Raw genomic sequence first — 7224 nt, forward strand, 5'->3', positions numbered from 1 at the left:
CTGTTAATTAGCCTGTCATTCCTGTGCCTTCTATTCCATTCCACAGATAACATTTCTAAGTGCTTTCTTCTTATTCACTTCAGCTACTTCAAGATACCTTGAAAATCGAGTTTCAACATTTTTATCAGTATTTTAAACAGCACTTTGTTTGACCTGGTTGTACCCTACCTCCCTGGACCTCCAGGACTGACTTCCAAGAACATGGAACCTATTCCTGATTTTGTTTCCTTACTAATATTCCTTCTTTCTCAGGCAACATGACCTTGGTGAGAACACAAACCTTGAAATGACACCCTAGACTTTTACATATTTCCTAGCTGTGTGATAGCAAGCTAGTTGTACTTGTTTGACATTTCAGTTTTCCCATCTGAAAATCAGTATAATTATGATAATTACTTCATAGGATTTGGGGGGAGATTGAATGACTTAAATAATGGAAACCCAAGTGGAACAATGTCTACAACATAAGAGCAAACTAAATGTTAACTAGTAAGTTTCATCATTAAAAATCATCCATTAAAATCCTACCTATCAACAGCATCAATTCCCAACTCTTCATAAAGACTTATCATCCTACATTAATTTGTTGTTGGGGGGAGGTTAAAGTAAGGTGTCATACTGTAGCCAGGCTGACATTAAATTTTCTGTGAAAGCCACACTAGCCCAAAGCTCATGGTAATCCTCCTGCCTCCGATTCCTGAATACTGGGATTGGAACTCAGTTCCTTGATGGAGGTGGGTCTTGTATTAATCTGTTGCTTTCATTGGTTAATTAATAAAGAAACTGCCTAGGCCCATTTGATAGGCCAGCCCTTAGGTGGGTGGAGTAAACAACAGAATGCTGGGAGAAAGAAGCTGAGTCAGGGAGTCGCCATGATTCTCCCACTCCAGACAGACGCAGGTTAAGATCTTTCCTGGTAAGCCAGCTTGTGGTACTACACAGAATATTAGAAATGGGTTAGATCAATATGTAAGAGCTAGCCAATAAGAGGCTGGAACTAATGGGCCAGGTAGTGATTTAAAAAATACAGTTTCTGTGTAATTATTTCGGGTAAAGCTAGCCGGGTGGCGGGATGCAGCCCTGACGCTGCTCATATTACAACAGTTCCCACCTTAATCTTGACAGAGTGCTGCATACTTCTCCATTTTCCATGTTCATTTCCCTTTTCACCAAATATTTGATTATTAGTACCTACATGCTTCCAGTATTGTACCCAACACCAAGCTTACATGAGTGAATAAGACAAGAGCCTATTCCCAAGCAGCTTACAGTCCAGTATGCAAAAAAAAAAAAAAAGTTATCAATCCACAGTATCAATTTTAGGAATTCTAACGAGAAAAGAAATCACTTGTTTTGATATTAGGACTCTCAAAGAAAACCTTCAAGTGATAAATAGAAGGGGTATTCCAGACTATGAGGATAGTACATGCAACACCATTAAAGCATCAAATAGCACGGTGAGGTGAGGTAGAGGAATGCCAACTGTCATCATATATCTGTTTCTAGGTGTTGGATCCTATTATACCAAATTTATGAGCCCATGGTAAGAGAGGGAACTAGTGATACAAGCAGGTCTTGTATGCTATGCCTTTGTGCTTCTTGTCCTTCTCTTCTGTTTCCTCAGAATCCAGGAGGGATTAAAATACAAGAGGTCTAATAAATATTTGCTAAAGTAAGCTACTTTACCATTGGACTATCTCTTACAGATCCACTGTAAAGGCAGAAGGTTCCTCAAGGATGTAAATCTTCCAGAGCAGCAGGGCAGCAAAGGAGGACTCACAAGGAAGACAGCCTCAGTGTGGGCATAAAGGGGTGGGAGCAGGTGTGTGACACAGCGAAGGATGTTAGAAGTGAGAGTCTTTTATTAGGGCACAAAAGAAATTAGCTTGGATAAATTAAGACAAGATTCCCTAAAGGCATCCAAAAATGCCAAGAAATTTGGCAATGTAATCTTTCTCTAACATCTTCTAGGGACCATCTACACAGTTTTTGTCTCTGAAAATTGAGAAATATCTGTTTTCTCCCACCTCTAACCATCTGTGGTTTATAATTATTTTCCACAATAATGAATTAGTGTGGGTAGAATACTACTCATAATTAACTACAAGAAAAAAATTAAGAACTGTATCATTCTCATTTTTACTTTATCAAATCTTAAAGTGTTTTTTTAATCTGTCCCAGGAACCAGACTAGTGTCAAACACATAGAAGAAATTCAATAAACACTTATTGGAGGAGCACACAAATGAGAATCTGTCTTGCCAAAGTGCATTAAGAAGCATGCACTGTATAGAAAAGAAACTTACCAGCACCCTGTTTTGGGGTTCCAGGAGGGTCACAGTGGAAGAAAACACTCTCTTCCTATATGGCCTTTCATACCCACACTATATAAAGATAGAATCTATAAGTTTTAGATAGATCCCTGCTGATCTCAAATTATGTATTAGTAGTACTCAATATTAAAGACAGTTGTCAGATCCCAAACATGCTGCAAATATATCTAAGTGTATGATCTGACTCTTTCTCCTTACTTGATTGCTGATTCCAAAATTAAATTATTGAGGCTGAGAAAAGATCTCAGTTGGTAAAGTTTTGCCTTGCAAGCACGGGGACCCAAGTTCAATTACCAAAACTCACATTTAAAAAACTAAGTGATGGCACATACACTCGAAGTCCCAGTGCTAAGGAGATAGAGACAGGCATATCCCTAGTGCTTATTGGTCTATCAGGGAGGCCTATTTGGTAAATTTGGGGGAAGTAAGAGACTTCTGTGTCAAAAAAAAAAAACAAAAACTGGCAGTCAGCACCTGCGAAATGGAATCTGAGGCTGCTCTCTGATTTCCACACACGTGCACACATCTGCACATACACCTGTAAATACACAAACATACACATACAATAAAACATGAAAACCAAAGATAAAAATCCAAACAACCATCAAAGTTTCAATAAAAGGACCCATGTGTTGTCAGAATGAGAGCCACGCCAGCTAATTCAGATGTCTAAATGACAGTGGATGATAAGACCTAGATGTTGTGATTATACACTGTATGGTGGATTAGGAGCCAACAAAGTGATTCAGAAGTTGCAGAAAGGATCTCACAATTAAATAAGAGACTAATGTGAGCTGTAAGTAATGGTGAATGACACCATTAACCTGGTTACCTTGTCAACCGGCATCCCCAAGATAACAAAGATGGTGACAAAGAGATGACGATAGTCATGATGGATATAGTGATAAAGGAGCTCAAAGTTAATCAAAATAAAAAATCTCCACCACTGTGGGGTGTCTCCTACGCATGAAGAACACAAATACAGTTTGCATAATGACACAAAGACAAAACTACCAGTCCCTATGACATTAGTACTGAATCACTCAGGCCAAAAAAACACCCTGTTCCCAAGTCTCTGCCGAGCAACTGGGGACTTCTTGATTCCACCCAGAACACCTAGAACTCAGGGTCATCAAACTGAGAGTCACAAGCAAAAACATGAAAACCTACTTTGTGAATTCTTTTCCCCTGAGGCCTGAATGTCCTTCACTCCTCATCCCAGTTTCAGGGACTGATTGCCACTCACCAAGTCTTCTGCAAAAAGTTCTGGGTATGTTGAGCTTGTATTCTTTTGGTCCTCTGTTTTGGCTGGTTAATTGGCTGATTGGGAGGGTGAGTGGTGGCAGGCGGTGCAATTACCACATCACTGACCAAAAGAGTCCAAAGAAATGTGATTTAGAAAGTCAGAGACCCCTCCAGTGAGTCGCAAAAGCAGGTGTCATTTGTCCCAAAGTTTGAGTAAGCTCTCAACAGAAAAGTTCCCACATCTGTGAATAAATTTCATAAAGAAAAAGGCAAACTAAAATTTAACTGAGATGATTTGTGAAATAATAATACTTTACCAAAGCCACCAGCCTTCTAATCTCTGGACAAGTAAACCCTGTGTCCTACCACCATCCCAGCCACTGAATAAAAGGAACTACTGCTTTAGATGATAAATCACAAATGAAATTTTCTTCTGGGATGTTGGTGGCATAATTTTTTTTCACTTTGAAATGTAAAGGTCAGCACACTTTGTACAAGAAACACTTGAAGGAAGATACCCACACATGGCACACAGAGTCACAGAGAATTTCTTCACTGGGGAAAATAGAAAAAAGGAAGTCATTGAAAAGAAGAGCCCATATCTAAGTCAGGGAGGCACTGAGATCCCTTCCCCCATAGCCAAACTTTGCATACACAAGCTTTTCACAGTTAGAATCACAGATTCATTTCTTCTGATCTGTCTGTGGTGATGACTCACCCTACTTCTGGGAATTGATAAATCAATATTAATTTTAACAGTCCTTGCTATTAAAGTCTTTGCTAGATGGGTTGCTTTTAAAAGGGAGAAGAGAGCTAAAGAGATAGTGTATTAATCAAGAGCATGGTCATGAAGCAAATTCTTAGCAAATTCCATATTTTGGAAATAGCTATCAAATTTACTTCAAGTGACAAAACACCCTGTTAATTTTTAGTGGCCAAAAAAGCTGGCTACAGTGTAGTCAAAGCTGTGTGACTGCAGACGTCTGATGCTTACATTGCACTTTTGGCCGTTCATTGTTTCTCACTTTCCCAAGTCCAGCCTCAGAGCAACGCTTAACCGTGAGAAGTCAATGGCTTCCTTCTGTGCATCTACCACAAAGGAAATTGTTTGCCAAAGACTGAGCAAAGATAAAGCTTTTCATTCCGTTACTTTGCCAATCATTTTATGTGTCTCTCTGAGGAAAAGAAGTGCTGAGGAGAAAGCATCGTAACTGGAGGGATCATTCTGGTTCAACAGACCAACTTGACATAGCTCATCAGTTAAGATTTGGAAAGAAGGGAACAGAAATGCTCTCATGGAGAAGTGAACATATTTCCCGATTTTAGTCTCCATACTATGCAGTCAGTTTGCTGGAAAAAATAAGAAACACTGACTAGAAAATGTTTATATGACCAATACACTTCTACACAAATGATTTTACTCTCAGGAGTCTGCAGCTATAAACTAGAGTCACAACCTAAAATGTAACAAAATTCTGTCTTCGGATCTCAGTAGCACCGTGATCCAATATTCATAAAAGCATGTAACTTTAGCAGAGGACATAACTAAGGTGCAACTTCCTAACTCTTCCCTTATCCTACTTCTTTAATTGAGCCTTAAAGATCTTTTTGGCAGCATCATCCAAAACATGAGAATTGGGCTAGATTTAACCATCATCAAGTAAGTATGTTAATCCATGCTGTGAACCAATGAATCAAACTTATTAAATTATTGGAAATAAAGACCCACCTGCATGCACACACACACACACACACATTTTAATCCAGATATTATAATAGTTTCTTACACTTCTAGGAAGATCAAGGACAACAGCTTTAAAAAAAAACAACAGAGTTTTATGTAGCTCAGATTAGCTTCATATTTGTTCTGCTCCTCCTGCCTTCACTAGATTACAGGAATGTGCTACCATACCTGGTTTGTGCTGTGCTGGAATTAAACCAAGATTCCATGCTTGTTAGACAGCACTCTGCCAATTGTGTCACTTCCCTATTCTGGGAAGAGCATTTCCTTATGTATAATTTCTTTGTGGGAGGGGGTAAACATGAAGAGAGAAATGGAAAGCTCACAGAAGGCTTTGCCCCGTTTTGCATGGGTCATATATTTTGTATGTTGTAATTATCCTCTTTTTCTTTCATCTTCCTTCTCTGAAGCTCCCTCACTGGAAGAGGCATTTCAAAACTGCTCCCTCTACCTCCTCTCCATCCTACTTCATTAATGGCCACTTGGCATCAAATCCCAAGAGTTAGTAGGAAAATGAATTGGTGTCTAAGAAGTAAATATATATTAAGGTAAATAAAGGTCTGCATGTGTAAATGTTCCAACTTCTCTGTTAGCTATCCCTCTTAATAAAGGTTCTAAAGGAAAAACATACAATGCTTTGAGTCCAACCAAAAGAGTTTCTAAAGAAAATAAATGAGCTTGTAACCGATGGTTACAGAGGGCATCAGAAAAGCATTTTGTGTACAATTACCAATGTTGAATAACTTCTAATCCAGGTAAGGCTTTACTATCTAATAAATTAGTATGTCTTAACTATTCCTTCAAAAGAAACTTAAGATCCCTTAAACACAAAGCTCAGAAACTTTTTCACAATAAGTTTCTGAGGACTCCTTAGCTCTAGGTGTGCATGGCCAGACACGAGCTCATGTCTTCCCAGCAGCACTTTTTATGAATAGTCATGGTCACTGACGCTTCAAACAACAAAAGTAGGTGGACATCTATGAGTTACTACTGTTTTCTGCAAAATTTGGAAATGATATTCTTTGGAGTGAGCATTCATTGGTATTTAAGAATAACATCTACCAAGAATGCAGTCTGTACCGTCAAAATGTATGAGAAGAAAACCGGAGACACTGGCTTCATAATTTACCTTTCCCAGAGAGATTATCTAAGTACATCTATAGACTCCTTGCATTCCAGTTTCAAACTGAGTGTTACTGCCTTCTGTTCCAGCGCTAATGTATCTATCTCCTTCTGTTAGGGATTATAATTTCTAGAGATAATATAATACTGACTTTGTCTAAGTCTGTAAAAATACAAATCTTATCATGCTAGCTGGAAGAGCATTATGGTCAAGAGCACAGGTTCTCGAGTCAGACTAAGGTGGTTTGAAATCTGCAGTCCATAGCCGGGACCTGCATCCTCTGGGGAAATTATTGAACATTCTCCTCAGTGGGTGAATCCCATCTGGAAGGGAGTTTGGAACAAGAAACAACTCTGAGTTTTGAGAACTGAAAGTAGTTCAGAGTGAGCTTTCTAACTGATAGGTACAGACTCCTTGCCATTGCTATTGGAAGTGTAAAGGATTTTAACCTAAATAAACATGTTTCAGCCAACAGTAAAAGGAAACTTACTGGTATTTGTACTAGCATCTGTGTTTACTACTGGAATCTTCTTGGCTCTTGCTAAATTCAGATAGTACTTAAATGAATCCCATGCTTACTGGTCAAGTACTGAGTAACATAAGTTTTTCACAATGATCATTTCATTTTATCTCACAATGAAGTTGAGGTGATAGTTACTAAGGGTCCCATTTTACAGAGATTTGGGTAGTTTAAATACTCTCCCAAACTCACCTAGGAAGACTTGACTCTGAAATGAAAACTGAGGCAAACTAATCCAAAGCCTTCAGAACTTACCTACTTAT

This window comes from Chionomys nivalis, chromosome 2 (genome assembly GCF_950005125.1).
Source record: "Chionomys nivalis chromosome 2, mChiNiv1.1, whole genome shotgun sequence".
Classification (NCBI taxonomy): domain Eukaryota; kingdom Metazoa; phylum Chordata; class Mammalia; order Rodentia; family Cricetidae; genus Chionomys; species Chionomys nivalis.